The sequence below is a fragment of the Nematolebias whitei genome, chromosome 19 (genome assembly GCF_014905685.2).
Source record: "Nematolebias whitei isolate Nwh7 chromosome 19, NemWhi1, whole genome shotgun sequence".
Taxonomy (NCBI): Eukaryota; Metazoa; Chordata; class Actinopteri; order Cyprinodontiformes; family Rivulidae; genus Nematolebias; species Nematolebias whitei.
In genome coordinates this window covers 1,460,196-1,479,163 of record NC_056516.1, presented here as the reverse complement: position 1 = coordinate 1,479,163, position 18,968 = coordinate 1,460,196, and positions in this window count along the sequence as shown.

The following is an 18,968-nucleotide window of genomic DNA, read 5'->3' as shown; positions in this document are numbered from 1 at the left end:
GAAATTTGTTGGATTGTACACCTGGATTATTGAGCATGGACTTTGTTGTTTTCAACCAGTTTGACAAGACTGTCAACAAGGAAGAGGGCCGGCAATGGAAGAGGGGGCGTACCAATGAGACCATCTTATCACAAGCAGAACTGGTTTGTTCCACTTCGGAGTAAGCTGTTGGGGGAAGAATCAGTTTTGTTGTGTGTTTCCTTGACTGATGAAGCCTTCCCGATCGAAGGCGAAACGTTTCAGCACAAAAAAGGAAACTGCCCAGATGACCTGACTGAAAAATGTTGGAGGTGGTCAGGACTTGAGAAGGAGCAAACACACCTACATCCTCCCCACCCCCCACCCCCAAAAAAGAAAACCCACGCAGCACGGAGAGAACATGCAAACTCAACCCAGAAATGCCCCCAGCTGGGATTTCATCCGGCAACCTTCTTGCTGAAAGGCGGCAGCTCTACTAACTGCGTCAATAATCAGACTGTTCTTTTCAGTTATCCATGTCATTTTTCTTGTCTTTACTAGAATCTGCAACATGAGGCTGGCCCACATGGTGAGAGTTCTTCAAGATGCCAAGACATCTACAGACAAGCAGTAGACGGAGGGTGCATTCACACCAGCCCTGTTTAGTCCACTTTAATCAAACTCTAGCTCGTTTTCCTAGAAAGTCCAGTTCATTTGGGGAGGTGTGAACGCGCCATCGAACTCTGTCACGGAACAAAAAGGCGACCTCTGGCCTGGGCTAAAACCTAGGTCTCGGTCCGGTAGAAGATAACTCCAGCGTGGTTCAAGTACAGTGTGAATGTAATCAGACCGGGCCCCGCTCCACAAGCAAGAAGTGGAGTACAGCGCAGGGCAAACGAACTGATGAGAATAGGAGCGGATTTGCCACGAAATATAGCAGAAATAAGCAACAAACTCAAAACTACGCTCGGCAGAATGCAGATCTTAAAGTCATTTACCTGGAAGCTGCAGCAGAGACGTTCCAGCGGGCAGAAGAGGAAGCGCTGCTCCCGGCTTAAGAGGAGAGGATGCCGGGCAGGGGTTATGGTGAGGCTACGAGCTAACGCTAAAGCCGGTAAATTCCCCATGCCGTCTCTCTTTCTGTCGAATGTCCGCTCGTTGGACAACAAGGTGGATTTACTTCGTCTGAAAGCGGGCGCCTCAGAAGAGATGAAGAAGTGTGCGGTGCTTTGCCTCACGGAAACATGGATTACAAGCGAAACGCCGGATACAGTCTTCCAGTTGGATGACAGACTTTTTTTTCAAGCGGACCGCTGCAGCGAGCTAACGGGGAAATCACGGGGAGGCGGAGTATGCATTTACGTGAGTAAAAGTTGGTGCACAAACTGTACTGTTGTAAATAGCTCATGCTCGAAGGCTTTGGAGCAAATAACAGTGAAATGTTGGCCACATTATCTACCCCGCGAGTTCACGGTGACTTTCATCACAGTTGTTTACATTCCTCCGGATGCTAATGCTAATGAATCACTGCAGGAGCTTTATGATATCATCAGCTCGCTGCAGAGCAAACACCCCGAAGCTCTTTACGTGATAGCCGGAGACTTTAATCACGTGAATCTAAAGGACTGTCTCCCAAGCTTTTATCAACATGTGGCAATTCCAACATGTGGAGACCACACGCTGGACCGTGTTTACACGACCGTAAAAGATGCATACAAAGCCTAACCCCGCCCCCACCTAGGACTGTCAGACCACATCTCAATCTTCCTGGCTCCTGCTTACATGCCCCCGCTGAGACGCTCCAGACCGGTACAAAAGAAAGTTAAATGTTGGATCCAGGACAGTGGCCCCATACTGAGAGATTGTTTTGACTGAACAGACTGGCAGGTTTTCAGAGAAGCTGCTGAAAATGGAGGATCGCTTGATCTTGACCAATACACATCCTCAGTTCTGGGTTACATTAGTACATGTACTGAAACCGTCTCCACTATCAGAAATGTTAAAAGCTACCCAAACAGAAAACCTTGGCTGAATGCAGAGGTGCACACCCTGCTGGAAGCCAGGAACACTGCCTTCAGGTCTGGAAACTCAGAGGAGCTGAGTAGGACAAGAAAAGAGCTGGTTGCTAGTATTAAGAGGGCCAAGGCCACATATGCACAGAGGATTGAGGGTCAATTCATCTCACAAGACCCTCGGAGCATGTGGAGGGGCATTAAGTGCATTACAGATTATAAAGGAAGGAGCGAACAATGCCCCAAAGACACATCTCTGCCTCATGCCCTCAACAAGTTCTATGCACGCTTTGAAGACCCGAACAGACCACCCAGCACCAGACTCACCTCACCACCGGATGAAGAGCATCTCAGCGTGACCTCAGCAGAAGTAAGGAGTACTTTCAGGAGGATTAATCCACACAAAGCAACTGGCCCAGACAACATCCCCGGAAAAGTGTTGAAGTAATGTGCCGATCAGCTCTGCGAGGTGCTGGCAGCCATCTTTAACACCTCACTTACCCTGGAGACAGTTTTCACCTGCCTGAAGACTGCCACCATCATCCCAGTCCCAAAAATCTCTACAGTGACTGGTCTGAATGACTATCGGCCAGTGGCCCTCACCCCAATAATCGCTAAATGCTTCGAAAAACTGATCATGACTCACATCAAAACAACCATCAACATCAACGAGGACCCTCATCAGTATGCATACCGTGAGAACCGATCAACAGAGGATGCCATCTCCTCTGTGGTCCACACTGCGCTCAACCACCTGGAGCAGAAAAACTCTTACATCCGTATGCTCTTTGTGGACTTCACATCCGCCTTCAACACCATGATCCCTAAAAACCCTGATGGACAAACTATCCATACTAGGACTAAGCCCCTCCATTTGCAACTGGATACTAGACTTCTTAACAAACAGACCAGAGTTAGTGAGGATCCACAACTTCTCCTCCTCCATAATGACCCTCAGCACTGGCTCTCCTCAGGGATGTGTGTTGAGCCCCCTTCTGTTTTCTCTGCTCATGTATGATTGTGCAGCTACCCATCCAGGCTGTCACATTGTAAAGTTTGCAGATGATACAGCGGTGGTGGGATGCATCACAAACAATGATGAGTCCAGCTACAGGCAAGAGGTGGAACACCTGGAGAGCTGGTGCAAAGAGAATAACCTTCACATCAATGTGAAGAAGACAAAGGAGATGATTGTGGACTTCAGAAGGAACAAAAACATCTACACCCCCCTGAACATAAGAGGATCTGCGGTGGAAGTGGTCTCCAGCTACAAGTACTTGGGTGTACACATGAATGACAACCTCAGCTGGAGCAACAACACCACCAGCCTGATCAAGAAAGCTCATCAGAGACTACTTCCTCAGACGGCTGAGGCGAGCTGGTCTGGGAAGCTCAGTCCTCACCTCTTTCTACAGGTGTGCAGTGGAGAGCATCCTGTGCTCGAGCATCAACGTGTGGCATGGAGGCTGCACAGCTACAGAAAGAAAAGCTTTGCAGAGTGGTGAAGGCTGCACAGAAGACTGTCGGAGTCAGCCTCCCCACCATCACAGACATCTACACCTCTAGATGCAGGAAGAGGGCTACCTGCATCATGAAGGACCCGGTCCATATAAATTATGTTAAGAGTGGGTAATCGATTCAATTCAATTCTGTTTATTTATATAGCGCCAAATCACAACAAAGTTGTCTCAGGGCACTTTACAGAAACTTTCACATACATAAAAGCCAATTAGTAGTTCTCTATCTAAGGGAAATCGGCTCCCAAATAGCTTTTCTTCAGCCATTTAGGAGCCAGTGAGGCCCGACGCTTAAAGGGCTATGCCTATACTCATAGAATCTGGGGTTACAGTACGTAACCAACGTTCTATTTCGTATAGGCTTCACCCTTTAAGAGCTGTCGCTTAGTGGATTAAGGGCAAAGCAGATGTAGTCCTCGCCTCACTGGGTCCATACGAACACCATATGAAGCGGCAGCTTGCCCAAAAACGTCTTGTCACTCAGCTCTCCATGTGCGTAATTACGCGTTGCGTAATTATGCGTACCATGCACGAACGCTTGCTGTGTAGCTATATGTTCTGAGTGCATGAGCGCCCCGGAAAGCTTTCAACGGGGAAAGGAAAATGCTGAAAAAAGGCTGTGAACCAAACAGATTCACGGCTGATAAATATGAACAGATTAATAATAACCAGAGAACTAATTATTAATAAAATGAACTGATTGGTAACAATAGTCATGAACGGATTAGTGACAATAGAACCAGAACAACAGTCACAACTTGTGACTGATAACAACATCTCACCCTGTAAATGCATGCAGTCAGATGTGAGTTAAACGAGGTTACATGAAACAACAATGTTCATTCTGTTAAAGCACTAAGAACAGAATGTGTCATGGAACGAGCCATCACATCACGTAGATAAAAGAGAATAAATGAGCAGTGTGTTGACCACGCGGAAGTGCAAATATCCTACAATGTCATACCATTGTGCAAAGCAGTTGAAGATATGATACCTCTGGTCGAGTGCACCCTGAGGTTGTCAGGAGGCTCTAAATCTGATGCTCTGTAGGCTTCAGAGATGGCCTCACACAGCCAGTGTGACAGGCGCTGGGTGGATAACGGGCGACCTGCAGATGCGTCTCTATAATGCACAAACAAATGTTTAGTTTGATACATTGCAGCTGTGCGCGCTATGTAACACGTCAACGCCCGCACAGTACAGAGAAGATGGAAAGATCTTCTTCTTCTGATTTGTGGGGGGAGGGAAAAAACCTTCCAATGAGATCACTCCTGATTTGAAAGAGCTTGTGATGTTTAAAAGCGAGATTCGGTCTCAGATCAGCTGAGCTGCCGTCAGCCTGAATTCTGAGACATGACGGAGCGATAGAGAGGGCAGATAAATCACTCACCCTCTTAGCGGATGTTAAAGCCAGCAGCAGGGCTGTTTTAAGAGACAAGAATTTAATTGGAACCTGATTCAGAGGCTCAAATGGAGCTTTGATCAGGGCTTGCAGGACCTGCGTTAAATCCCACTGTGGAACAAGTGGGCGTGAAACAGGCCTGCGTCTCTGTACACCTTTTAAAAGCTTCATCAGCGGATGATTAAAAGCTGTTCTGTCCCCGAAACCTTTGTGACAGGAAGAGATGGCTGCAGCATACGTTTTAATCGAGCTGAACGCCAGATTTCTGTCCATCAGCTGCTGCAGAAAGGACAGTACGCTGCCTAGTGGACATGAAGTGGCCTCTACACCTTTCTCTGTACACCAGCGCTGAAAAGCTGTCCACTTTGATGTGTACAGCACTTTGGATGATGCAACACGTGAATCCTGGATTGTGTGCACTACATCTTGCAGGAGACCCATCCTCTCTAAGCGGATCCACTCAGCGGCCAGACCCAAAGGTGCTGGCCTATTTCTGGGTAACTGCTGATCACTCCTCCTGCCTGGAGGAGAGCATCCTCCCTCCACGGCAGTTTCCACGGGCGCCCCAATAACAGGCGTCGTAGAACCGGGAACCATGGCGCATTCACATGCTCGAGAGCCACTAGGAGAGCTGTCAATCCCTCCTCCTGAACTCGTTCAGAAACTGTAATATCAGAGGAGGTGGGGGGAACACGTAAAGAAGCGTTTTGGGCCATGGGCTTTGAGCAAACGCGTCCACCCCTAGCGGTGGTTCGTCTCGCGGGTTCAGTGAGAACCATAGTTGACATTGAGCATTTTCTCGTGTCGCAAATGGGTCCACAGCCGCTTTGCCAAATTTCTACCACGTCTGAGCTATCAGATCTGGGTGGAGGGTCCAGTCCCCGTGACACGGACCGCCACTGGACATCACATCTGCCCCTTTGTCCAGAACACAGGGGATGCACACTGCTCTGATGGAGAGCAGATTTTGGTGTGCCCAACACAATAATTTTCTCGCAATGTGTAACATTTGGGCTGAGTGCACACACCCCTGCCGGTTTATGTATGCAGCAGTCACCTTGTTGTCTGTGTGAATCAAAATTTGTTGATTCTGTAGCACAGGAGCAAAGTGTTGAATCACATTCAGAACCGTGCAACATTCCAGAACGTTTATATGAGCTGTTGTGTGAGGTGGCCACAGCGCCCCTACAGCTCGAGATAGGCAAGTCCTCCCCCCCAGCCTGACAGCGACGCGTCTGTGAAGACTGACACGTGTGACGTAGGTCTGCTGACGGGGATTCCCTCCGACAGAACCAGGGAGTTTTCCCAGTGTCGGAGGTCTGTTCTCACAGAGGGAGGTACAGTGATCATCCATCTCTTTTGCTTTACCGGATCCACGCGCAGACAAGCAAACCATCTCTGGAAGCGTCCCATGTGGAGTAAGCCCAGCGGAACCACTGTGTGAGCTGACGACATCATTCCTAACAGCATCATGATGGAAATGGCTGTTACTACTCTGCCAGGTCTTAAGTGGCGGAGCTGGACTCTTGGAGTGTCGATTCTCGTCTGTGATAAACGAGTCCTCATGGTGATCGAGTTTAGCTCCACTTCTAGATAAACAATGGTCTGGGCCAGGAGAATCAAGCTTTTTTCCCAATTTATGGTGAAGCTCAGATTTAGTAGGTGTGACCTGAGTCTGCGCTGCTCCTTCCCGTCTGGAGCGTGACAGCAGCAACAGGTCGTCTAGGTAAAACAAAATGCTCATCCCTGATCTGTGTAATGGTTGCAGGGCCGTCTCCACACACTTTGAGAACGTACGAGGTGCGAGGGAATAACCGAACAGCAGCCTGTTGTACTGGTACTGCATCCCTTGAAAGTAGAAGCGCAGAAATTTTCTGTGCTTTGGGATGATCGGTATGTTGAAGTAGGCGTCTTTCAGATAGATGGATATAAACCAATCGTTTCTCTGAATGTTGTCCAACAGTTGTCTGGTTGTCAACATGTGAAACGGTCTGTCCACGATCACCTTGTTGAAAACTGACAGGTCCAAAATGGGTCTCGTTCCTCCGGTCCATTTTGGAACCAGGAAGTAACGTGAGTAAAAACCTTTGTTTTCCTCTCTGTTAGGAACTCTGGAAATTACCTCTTTTACCAGAAGTTCCTGGACTTCTGCATTTAGGGATGAGACCTGGTCTGGTGATGACAGAACCATCTCTAAAACTCCTCTGAACGGACGGGGTCGAGCTGCAAATTGTAGCGTATCACCCTTGTTTATCAGACTGCTCACGCATCTGTCTGGCGAGCATGTCCGTTGCCACTCCGCTTAACGTTCGTGAAGTGGGCATGCATTTAGGTGGTGCGTCATGTTTCTCACGGATGTCAGCCAGTCTACAGCCTCGACCACTGTGCGTTCCACGTGACCCAAGGCAAGGCTTCCTCGAAAGGGCTCTGAGCGTGCCTCTGTGTAGCGCTCAGGCTGCGGGTTCACATTCATGTCGATGTGAACCGGCGTGTGTTGAGGAGAGGTGTGCGCACCTTCATCCACGCTGCGCTGTTTGGGTGAAAGCTGCCGGCGCCGCAGGAGCGCGCGTTTGACACCGCTGCGGTAAAAAGCATGCAGCTCGGGCTGAAAACGAGTTATTCCACTGGACTCATTTTGTGGACCACATTCACTTTCGACTGTTGTGTCATGCGAACGTCTCGTGTTTATTTTTTGAGCTGTGGTGATCCTGAAAAACCTTTTTTAAGGCCACCGGCTCGTTTTGTGTGGAGGATGTGTGAAAAGCCGCTGTGAGGTCATCCGAGCTGACAGACAGGCTAAAATCAGACACTTTAATCTTTGAAAGATGTTTTATTTCAAAGCTCATGTCATCATTACACACATCCTCCGCAAACCGTAATTTTGAATCTTCTCCCCCGTGAGCTCTTAGGTTTGTTGTCCCAGGGTGCCGCCTGTTGGCGATCTCAGGGAAATGCTGAACTGCCGGTTGCCGGGATGAGAAGGGCTGATGTCTGACGGGCGGGGCTGGCGGCGGAGCGGGGAGATGCTGCTGCAGTCATGGAACATCGTTGTTGTTATCTTTGCCCACGACGATCCTTCCATCAGGCCGGGGGCGGGATGAGTCATGCGTCTTGATGAAATGGTGCACAGTCTCTGACACCTCCTCTGACTTTTTCGAGTTTTCCAGAATGGCCTTGAAATTGGTTCCATACATCACGTGCATCGCTGATGGGGCCCTCCAACAAAAAGCCTTCTGCAGCTCCTCCGAGAGGGAGGGGGAGTGACGAGCCAGGTGGACCTCTGGAAAACCTCGTACTCTGGGCTGCGATGTGAGACCGGCAAACAGCAGAAGAGGTGCACAGGTTGAGGATGACGTCAGCTGCCTTGCAGATGGAGCTCTATGTCTCTTCCAGCCTCTTTGAAACGCTGTACACCAGCAGCGTAATGTATTGTTCGCTGTGGTCGCCTGGAACGCACACTGGTGAGCTTGGTTGGAGAGCGATGTCACCATCTGGTCATGCTTACCCGGAGGCGCAGGATGCTGGTCCAACCTGGACATCTTTGCTCCGAAAGCCTCCGCCAGGCTCGGCTCCAGGGGGGCACTGAGGGAATTTCTACTTGGTGAAAACCCCTCCACTCTGATGATGGGCGCGAATGTGGGAACCGACGCTCTCAGTCTACCAGAACCGGCTGCGGCCTCGTTCCAGCAGGACGTCACTGCTGGGAAAACGAGGCCAGATAAGATCAGGACGGCAAGCCGGGGTGGAGCCCAGAAACCTTCCCGATAAATCATCCGATCTGGGCAGGGGAAGGAGAGGGATGGAAAAAAAAGTCCCTTCATGTCAGCCGCCTCCTGGATTATGCCGGGCAGCTCCAGAGGAGGGCACCGACGGCTGGGAACGATGTGGTTGCCGATGCAAAAAAGGTCCGGGGGGGGGAGGGGAGCATTCGCTCAGCCCCCCTCATTCCAATACTACGCTCTCCAGGAGGGAGTGAGCAGTGGGGGCTGCTGCTGACATCGCCTGTCCCGGAGGAGCCATCCGATTCGCTCCGAGAGTCGGCGATAAAAGGAAAATTACAAGATGGCGTCATCCAGCGTGTAACAACCTGCCACTGAGAAATATTCCTCGGCGCTTACCTTGAAACAAGACTGCTCGTCTGCTTCTCCTCGGAGAGGAAAACTCACCGGGGCGGCAGGAGGTTGGCGTGGCGGGGCCACAGGCAGCCTTAACAAAGGTTGAGCCGGTCAAGATAGACAACTTCACTTCTTCGTTCTTCTGACAGCGCTATTAGCTTGCTGAAGAAAAATGGGAGCCGCTTACCCGCTCTTAACGTAATTTATACGGACCGGGTGGGGCCCACACAACAGGTGGTCGTGGACTAAATTTTTCAGTGTGATGCTTTGCATGACGAGATAAACCCACTAAGCGACAGCTCTTAAAGGGCGAAGCCTATACGAAATAGAACATGCATTTCTCTGACTTTATATGGAGCCATCAGCTGCCTTTTGTGGAAAACTATATTCTCCATGGTCTTCTGCCTCATCATCTGCTCATGCTGTGTCCACTTTTGAAAAATGACAAAATATTACTCCTAAAACTGCTAAAACTTGATGCCACTCTCCGTTTTTGTTTTTATTTCCAGAAGAAGAAGAAGTGTCTTCAGAGGTTTTTGTGTTGTTTCTGTCAGTAGTTCTTGGTGCAGCGCCTCCACAGGCGAGCGGGGGAACAGGTTGGTTCAACAGGTTGGCTGGACTGCACAGTGCAGTGTGAATGCAAAAGCACCAGCTCAAATGTTAACAAAATGTCATGAATATTGGTCCCCAACCGAACCGAGTCTACCAGACTATCAGGTCTGAATGCACCCTGACACTGCAAAACCTGTAAACACGACTATGCCTGCAAGACAAATACTACAGCAGAAAAGCATCTGCATCACCCCTGGAGGAGTGATGTGCTGAGCTTTCAGAGCAGATTTACACAGATGAAGCCTTTGATTCTTAGGACTGCTGTTACAGATTGGTGGGGGGGGGGGATATGAATTTATGCATCTGTGATAGGTTTGGATGCATTTCAGAAAAACACACCATATGCACATGTCAGTGAGTGAATAATCCTGCGATACAGGGGGATCAAGGTTAATCTGTTGTTAAAAATTAAATGGGTTCAGAACATGTCTTGCTCAGCATGTTTGTGGTTTTGCAAGAGCAGCACATTCACGTTGAAGGGTGAATGTCACGATGACTTCTTTTAGAGTTCAGACATAAATCCTGAATGTTCCATCGTTCCTCATCACTTTGCATCTTTTCCCACTTTGCTTTTATTTAGTTTTGTTAGGGACCAGACCTTTGTGAGGATCATCTATCATTACGTGGGATTATCAATTCTTTGCATGCTGAGATCTTGTGGGATTACACAGAGATTAGTTAATATTATCAAACCCTCTCTGTCACATCTGTTTTTATCTTTTCCATCCGGCAGGTTTTTGGTAAGATGCTGAATCTCCACCATCTGAGAGAAGTTAATTCTGCTCTCTCCCTGTAGTCAAATGTGTGATTTTTCTTTCTCCAGCTTCATATGTAATGAAAGTGTTTTCCTTCTTATATTTTCATATCGCTTAGCTAAACAAGTTGTAGAATTCCCCTCTGAATCACTTGTTTTTGTTCACAAAGCTTTTAAAGAGCAACGTGGTTTTGCAGTGCAGGGAGCGTGACAACACTGTAGAAATGAAGGTCATGTTCTGAGGAAATTGTAATTACAAAAATTGCATAATGTATGGATGATAAAAGGCACGTAAGATGATGCATCCATTTTGTTCATAAGAACTATGGGGTGCCGTCTGTAAAGTTACACAGTCAAAAATTAACTGCAATATTTTGGTTTATTTAGCCTTTAATAAGAAAAAAAGTTTTTTCAAAGGCATATTTTCTCCATGTTATTCATACATTTATAAATGTCATAGTTCTAAACTAAATATTTAATTTACAATCTAAATATTTAGTTTACAAACTATATACTTAACTTGCAAGTTCAATATTTAGTTAGTAAACTAAATATTTAGTTAGTAAACTAAATATTTAGGCGTAAATTAAATATTTAATTTCCAAGCTAAATATTTATTTTCAAAACTACACATTTAATTTCCAAAGCATGTCTAGAGCCATATCAAACACAAAACAGGCTCTAGAGCAATGTGGATATTGTAACTGGGCCTTCCTGAAAGCAGAGAAGAAACCCAAACAAGACTCCAGTCAGCCATCAGGTGAAAAGGAGGAACCCAGACCCAGACCAGTGGTCATTCCGTATGTTGAGGGAGTATCAGAGAAACTGAGACGTTTATTTTCTAAACACAACGTCCCAGTGGCTTTTAAACCCCAAAATACATTAAAGACTGGTTCATCCCAAAGATCTAGTGCCCCGGCACAAACAGAGTAATATTGTGTATGTTGTTCAGTGTCAGGAGGGTGATCAGTCTTACATCGGGGAAACTAAACAGCCACTGGCCAAAACGAAGGACCAGCACAGAAGAGCAACAACATCAGGCCAGGACTCTGCGGTCTACACTCATCTCCAGGCCAGCAGTCACTCTTTCAGGGATGAAGATGTTCACATCCTGGACAGAGAGGAACGATGGTTTGAGAGAGAAGTAAAGGAGGCCATCTTTGTGAAAAGAAATCATCCATCATTAAACAGGGGTGGAGGCCTCCGGGTTCAACTGTCCCCCTCTTACAATGCTGTGATTGCTAGTATCACTCAGCCTCCTGTGAATAGTAAACAGCCATCAGGTGCTAATGATCCATTGTTAGGCTGATGGTCCTTCTTGATCATGTGAGCAGCTGGTTTTGGTTGTCAGCAGCAAACTGGTTGATCCACTCTGAGAAGGTGCTATTTATAAGACTTAGCTGAATACAGCACCTCAGACTGAGGAAGTCTTTCGGATGGAAGACGAAACGTTTCTACATTTTTTTGTTTTGTTTTGTTTGTTTGTTGAATGTCCAGAGCTCCATCTTATATTACAGATTGTATTGTTCCATATTTTCCTAACAGACCACGTTGCTCTCAGACTGCAGGTTTACTTGTGGTTCCTAGAATTTACAAAAACAGAATGGTGTCACAATCCTCAAAGTTGAGACCCATTTGCAGGCAGGCGAGCGAGGCAGGAGTTTAAATAAAAATAATTTATTTAAACAACAAAACAAAACGCTGTTGATGCAGCAAAATTTACTCTGGCAAAACAGGATCAAGAACAAGACTGAACAGGACATCAGAGTACACAGGCGGAGCAGATCATCAGGTGGACAAAAACAGACAGGACAGAGGAGGACTGAGATGTCTGTGAATATAGAACAATGACCGGTCGAAGAGTGGAGGAGAGAAAGGCTTTTTTATAAGACAGAGGGAGAGTGAGTAATGAGAGCACCTGGGCAGGTGGTTGATGAGGGACAGGTGTGAATGATAAAGACTGAGGACTGGAGAGACAGACTGAGGAGTGAGTGGAAAATGACAACAGAATCAGATATACAGAAAATCACACACAGAGCAGAACAACAAAAGTATAAAGAGCAGACAGAGACAGAGCCTGTCAAATGGGAGGCAGATATTTCAGTTATCAGGCTCCTCTCTTGTGGAACCAACTTCCAATCTCTGTCCGTGAGGCTGACACATTATCCAGTTTTAAAACTAGGCTTAAGACTTTCCTTTTTGCTAAATCCTATAGTTAGGGTTGGCTTGGGTTTCCTGAGCTGTCCCTTAGTTATGCTGCTATAGGCTTAGACTGCTGGTGGACAAACTGACAACAATTTTCACTCTGCTACTGTCTTTACTTACTCTGCTCAACCTGTTTTGTATTTGTAATTATTTTTTCTATCCTTAACGTGTTTTTTTGTCTTTCAGATACACCTATACCTGGACCTACCATTCTTTTTCTTTTTCTTTTTTTTCCCTTGTCCTGTCTGGCATTGTGACACTTAGAAGTATTGTCTGAGTGTCAAAGTGATGCCCAACAGATTTACTTTCACAAGCAGAGCATTATGGCTGACCTTAATGCTCCACTTGATATATAAATTAAATTTTATTAGAATTTGCTTTGGGTTTGTTCCAGACGTAATGGACATGGGGACGGAAAACAAAGAAGATAACAAAGCAGAAAAGTGAGAGAAGAGTTAAAATGTAAAGAACGAGATAGGAATAGAGGAGAGAGAGAGGGATAAAGAGAACACAAATCAACATCATTGAAGTCTGTCTCTAGACCTGCGAAAAGAAGAAAAAAAAAAGACAAAACCAAGAAACCACAACAACAAACAACATATATAATGATACTTATAACATCATTAGAAAGTATTTTATACAGTACATGGTAAAACAATATATATTTGATGGCCACTGTAGTGGACCAAGGCCTACGTCGAAACTAAGTCTAAGGTCAAAACTCTTGACCTTTAGAACCTTGTGGGACAGAAGCTGTCATTTCATGTATTTGACTCCATAAATACAGGTTCACCCATCCTGAGACTTTCTTTCTTGAAGATTCAAGTGAAAAGAACACTCTCTTTTTATTATCATTACTATCTTACAAATGTTGATAATCAAAGTGTCTTAGTTCAAACCATTTTAGATGTTGCAGTGAACTAATCAATTTTATTAACTGAGTAATGATTTTTATTCTCATGTTAAATGCTGTTACAAAGTTTATGCAGTTTCTGATTTCTGCTTTTGAATGAGCAAGTGTGTGCGTTCCAAGGTTGGACTCAAACGAAAAACAAGTTGTTATGTTAAAACTGTCATGTTTTAGAATCCTCTCAGACGTAAATAGAGATGTTTTGCACCTGGTTCTTTTTCACGCCAAAACAGAACCCTCTCGGTCTGTGAGAACATTTCTGAGCTGTCTCATAACAATTCTCGCTGCGTCTAACCTCTTACGTCACAAAAACACACCCCTTCTGGTCGTTTCTGACCAATGAAAAATCCCAAAAAGTGAACCGGGAAAGAGTCTTTAAAATGTCAGTACTTCCTGGTCTAGTCAGAGTTTTCCGACTGCTGGAGTTCGCAGAGTTGACAGACTCACACAGTTCGAAGAGGGACTCACAGGTAACCAGAGTGACTTACGACTCACGGAGTTACAGAGTTCACGGAGTTCTGATGGAGTGCTGTTGGAGTTCCTGACAGGACAACAAAGCTCTTCCGAGTTCCATGGGATTATAACATTTTCCACTGAGGTGAATGTGTGTCGAACAGAGCCTCGCCACTACTTCTGACGAGCGACAGCCATTCTCAGGAGACGCTGGACAAGTAGCGTTAACGGAATTCCATATCTGCTGATAAATCTTCAGAAGGTAATGGGTCAAGTTTCCTACCAAGCGTACCGAGGCGAGCTGGGCTTCTGATGGAGAGTGTCGGTTCTGGCGAACATTCCTCCCCTCCCATTCAATCTTAACTCCCTCTAAACTTCTTTCCATCTTTAAACTTTCCTATGAAGTAGAAATTCTTCCAGATATTTAGAAATGTCTGTGTAAAATGCTCACCCACATTCATGTGGGCAAAAGATCATAGTTGTACAGTTATAAATGTCTGTTGGTGCAGCAACGGAGAAATCATGGCCGTATGATTTTTCCTGATTGATTGCTTTGTTGTTATTTTCATAATTTGCCAAATTAATGTAAATGTTTGATGTTAAATTTGATTCTGTAAATAAATGACCGCATTCATTTTGATGGGTCAAATTTAAATGACGTCTCCCGTTTGCATTTCCTTAAATTCAGTGCACGTTTTATTCAGTCCAGAAAAATGAGGAACTCGCGTTAAATGATGAATATATCCCAGCATCTGTTCATCTACATTGGTGGCCCGTCACGTGCTCATAAATGGACTGTAACTAATGTGCTAATTGATTTTCATGTTGGCATGTGTTGTAAAATAACAGTTGAATCCGTGCGTCTTTACGCAGCCGGAGCTGCGCGCTTGGAGCTGCACCGCCTGAAGCGAAATGCTGCATGTTTTTAAGCGTGTTGGTCTGTGATGCTCAGAAAGCTCACAGAGAAGCTGAAATTGAGTCACAAGTCTTTATAAAGCTGAATTGTACGTCTGTATGTGTAACATAAGCTGGCTTTGAGCTGTGGGAACGCTTTATTCTGTTTAAACTGTGTTCTGACGCTGTTCTGGTTCCGACTCGGTTCTGGAGCTTCGAACGAGTTGTTTTAAATAGCTAGAAAGACGTTTTGTCACGGAGCGCCGTTCTCTGTGCAGCTCAGAGAGTTGATTCGTTACATTTTTAGCAGAGAAAGTGCATTTTGATGGTTTAAAAGACGATAAGTGATGAAAGAGTTTCAAGCTAAATTAACATGGTTATTGCTAACGCTTCGTGGTTGTTGTTTGCTGCTTTGGAAAGCTCTGATTTGCTGAGAACGGTTGACTGTCGTCACCTCCCCTCACCCCTACGCTGCGTCATTGGTTGAGAAAGACCGTGTGTAACGTTCTGATTGGATGAGGGAAGTGTCAATCACGTCACCCGGAAATGAAGACTCGTTTTCATAGGGAATAAAATCTGCTTTTTAACGCTGGAAAGCGCATTAAAGCTGTGTTCTGAAACGCTGTTTACATTCTTCGAAGCTTATTCGCTGAAAGTTCGCCACGTTTGAGTTTAAAGACCGTCATAAAATGATGCTTTTGAACTACGCTAGCGATGCTAAATTTTAAGCTAACAAGCTAATGACCGGGTGGATGACGTGTCACGTCACTTCCCCCAAGTCGGAAATGAGCTTTACCGTGCTTAAATTCACTAAATACGGCTGCTGTGTTGTTCCACAACACTCATGTTTCATGATATAAGGTCTGATTGAAAAAATTTTGCCACGTTTGTGTAAATAATCCGTTCAGAAGTGTTGGTTTTCACCGAAGCAAGCCGATGCTAATTTTAGCTAATAAGCTAACGACCGGACGCCACAGGAAGTTACAGCACCCCTAGTGGACGACACAAGCAGTGTCTGAGTTAAAATTGTTGAGGATCTGCTGACATCTTGTGGAGAAGACGTGGGATCACAGGTTTTCACTTCGTTTTTAGGTGAAGAGTGACATTAAACGTTTTATTTTTTTCTGAAAGGCATTTTTGAGTTAAAAAACTTCCTCAAAGCTGAATATACACTGTTATCTTGCGTTTTAAAAGTTATCAAGGTATTTATGCTGAGAGCTTTTGCCAAACAAATTTTATTCACTGGTAAATCCTTGAGAAATAGGTACATAATAAAAATTTAGAAACTTTTAAATAAGATACAGTTACAAATATTCACAGAGTTGAATAGTTTACTCATTTTGCTAGAAGATAACGCACGTTTAATTGATAATTCACTAAATAAGAGTAAAACTTATCAGGAAAAAGAGATTTTCTGGTTTATTTTACCACCTAAACATTTACATCTACTATTTAATTTCTAAATAGCAGATAATGGCGGACGAAGAGGGAAACACTGACCCCTTACAATCCGAGGATGTGGTCCAGACAGCCTTACACATTTTGACAAATTCAATTCTTGGCAAAACTTTGGAGGACTTGCAAGTCCTTGATGACGATCAAAGACATGAGGAGCTGCAGAGTTTATCAAGAGCAGCTACAGTGAAGGAGGACGCAAAATCAGGCCGCGTACGGTTAGCAAAAATCTCTCTGCTTCTGAAGGCGGAATTAGACCGTTTGGTAGTGGAAAAGGGCGTGCTATTCAACGGATATAAGTCTGAAAAAGAGAGGTGTGACGAATTGATGAGTGAAGCTGAGTTGCTGAAACAAAAGATTCAAGCTGCTGAAGACCTCTCAAAGAAAGAGCTGTCAGAACAGGCTCAATCATATGAGGAGAAGTGTGCCGAGCTGATAAGTGAATCTGAGTTGCTGAAACAAAAGATTCAAACTGATAAGGACCTCTCAAAGAGAGAGCTGTCAGAACAGGCTCGATCATATGGGGAGAAGATTGCGGATAAGGAACGAGCGTACCAAGACGCGTGTGCAGATAACGATGAGTTACAAGCACGGTTGCAAACCGCTTTAAGGGAGCTGGCCGATTGCAAGGCAGAAAAGGGGTTAATAACCCGGAGTTGGCTGACTTTACAACATGAAAATCAGTCAACAAATGAGCGTCTGGCAGCTTGTGAGGAGAATTTAGCTACAGCTACAAACCTGTTTTCTGACATGGAGCTAGCTGGCTCGAGACTCAGAGACGAGCAGGGTCAGCTACAACCACCCCAGACAGGTGCTGTTGCACCTCCTCCCCTTAGCCCCGTTTCAACACCCCCAACCCGGGGGATAAGGACGGGTCTGCACCCACTTGCACCTCTTCCTCCTGACGCCAGGCAGTCAACTCCACCCCCATCTCGGGCGGTGGGGTTCGACCTGCACCGGTATGCACCTCCTCCTCCTGACGCCAGGCAGTCAACTCCACCCCCATCTCGGAGGGTGGGGACAGACCTGCACCAATATGCACCTCCTCCTACCAACCCTTATCAGCCACCCCCACCCCCACCATGGGCAGTAGGGGAAGGACTTGATCAGTCTGCACCACCAGTCACGCAAGTTAGACCGGTGATACAGTCTCCTTCAATGGATGATTTGCTGAAAATCTCAAAATATGTACAACGCTTTGTTCCCGGGCCTATGGGGTCCGCAGGAACAAAAGCGTATCTCAAAGATCTGGAGTTCAGATTGAGGTCTTATCCTAATGCTACGGTAGACGATAAGATAAGTCTGATACGGCTCACTTCAGACAGAGAGGTGTTCACCTTCATCGAGCGTCTACCTGATGCGACGAGGAGGGATTACAACCTTCTGTGTGAAGCTTTAATCAGAGAGTACGACCCATGCACGGGGCCTGCTGGTTTTCCAGCTGCTGACAAGGTCACGCAGGGTAAAAATGAACATCCAAAGGTTTATTACAAAAGAATCTTCCAAGCCTATTTCGGTAACAGAAATGAGACCGGAATGGAAGAAGATGATGGTTTTAAGTTTGTTTTCAGCAAAAATCTCCACTCTGATTTTAAAAAATCAGTACAAATGATGGCAAATTTCAGAGAAAAATCCATCAGTGAGATTAAACAGTGTGCTGTGAATGTGTTTGAAGCATGTTTTCATGCTAAGACACCCATAGAAGTGTTTCCTAGTGTAAAGGTTAAACCCCTCCCTCTTGAACTAGAAGGACGACGTGCTTCGCCGCCTCCTCCTAAGAAGAAAGAGAGAAAACAGTCTGTTCAAGCTAACAAACCGCGTACTGAAGGTGCACGCTGGGACAAAAAGGCTCCTCTTTCAGAGGAAGCCAGTGATTATCGAAAAATGGGTGAACGCAGGACGCAACGATATGAGAAACCATATCAGCAGGGGCAGTACGTGAAGGACACCCCGCAAGACGTACCTGACCGTCCCCCACCACGGACGAAACGAACCGAGGCGAAAAAATCACAAAAGTTCCAGAAACAAGGCCCTACACCTCTGAGCTCGGAAGAGACAGAGAAACTACGCAGGTTGTTAGAAACCTTGAAACACACTGACACGGGAACCCAACCAGGAGCACTTTGCAGTAATGTAATTCCTATTACATCTGAGGGCGCGAATGATAACATAACAGATGTCGGTGGAACACACCAAGACATTGCTGTGGTTGCCTCAAACAACCCCTCATCGGCAGAAGGGGGGGTAAACACACACACGAACGATGACGTGTCATCGCAGGCTGAACACTCAGAAACAGCTTCTGCTGTGCTGACGGTTCAGGCAAACCAAAATTACACAGATAAGTCTGAACGCGTGAAAAAGCGTCAGAAAAAACCCAAGAGGTTTCTGTGTAACTTTATCAGAAAGGGGGTCGCCAAAAAGGCGTACCTGTCAGTGACACTCGAAGGTGTCCTCACACACGAAGCACTCTTGGACGGTGGAGCAGACATAACAATCATGTCAGCTAAACTGTTCGAGGAGCTGAGGACGGCCGCTGCCAGTGTTAACAGGATAATACCTCTCTCTGAATGTGCTATAGAAATGCAGGGTCTCTCAGAAATGAAAACAACCCTGACAGCTATAGCAATGGTTCACATGCAGATTGGCAATATGACACTGTACCACCCGGTACACGTGAC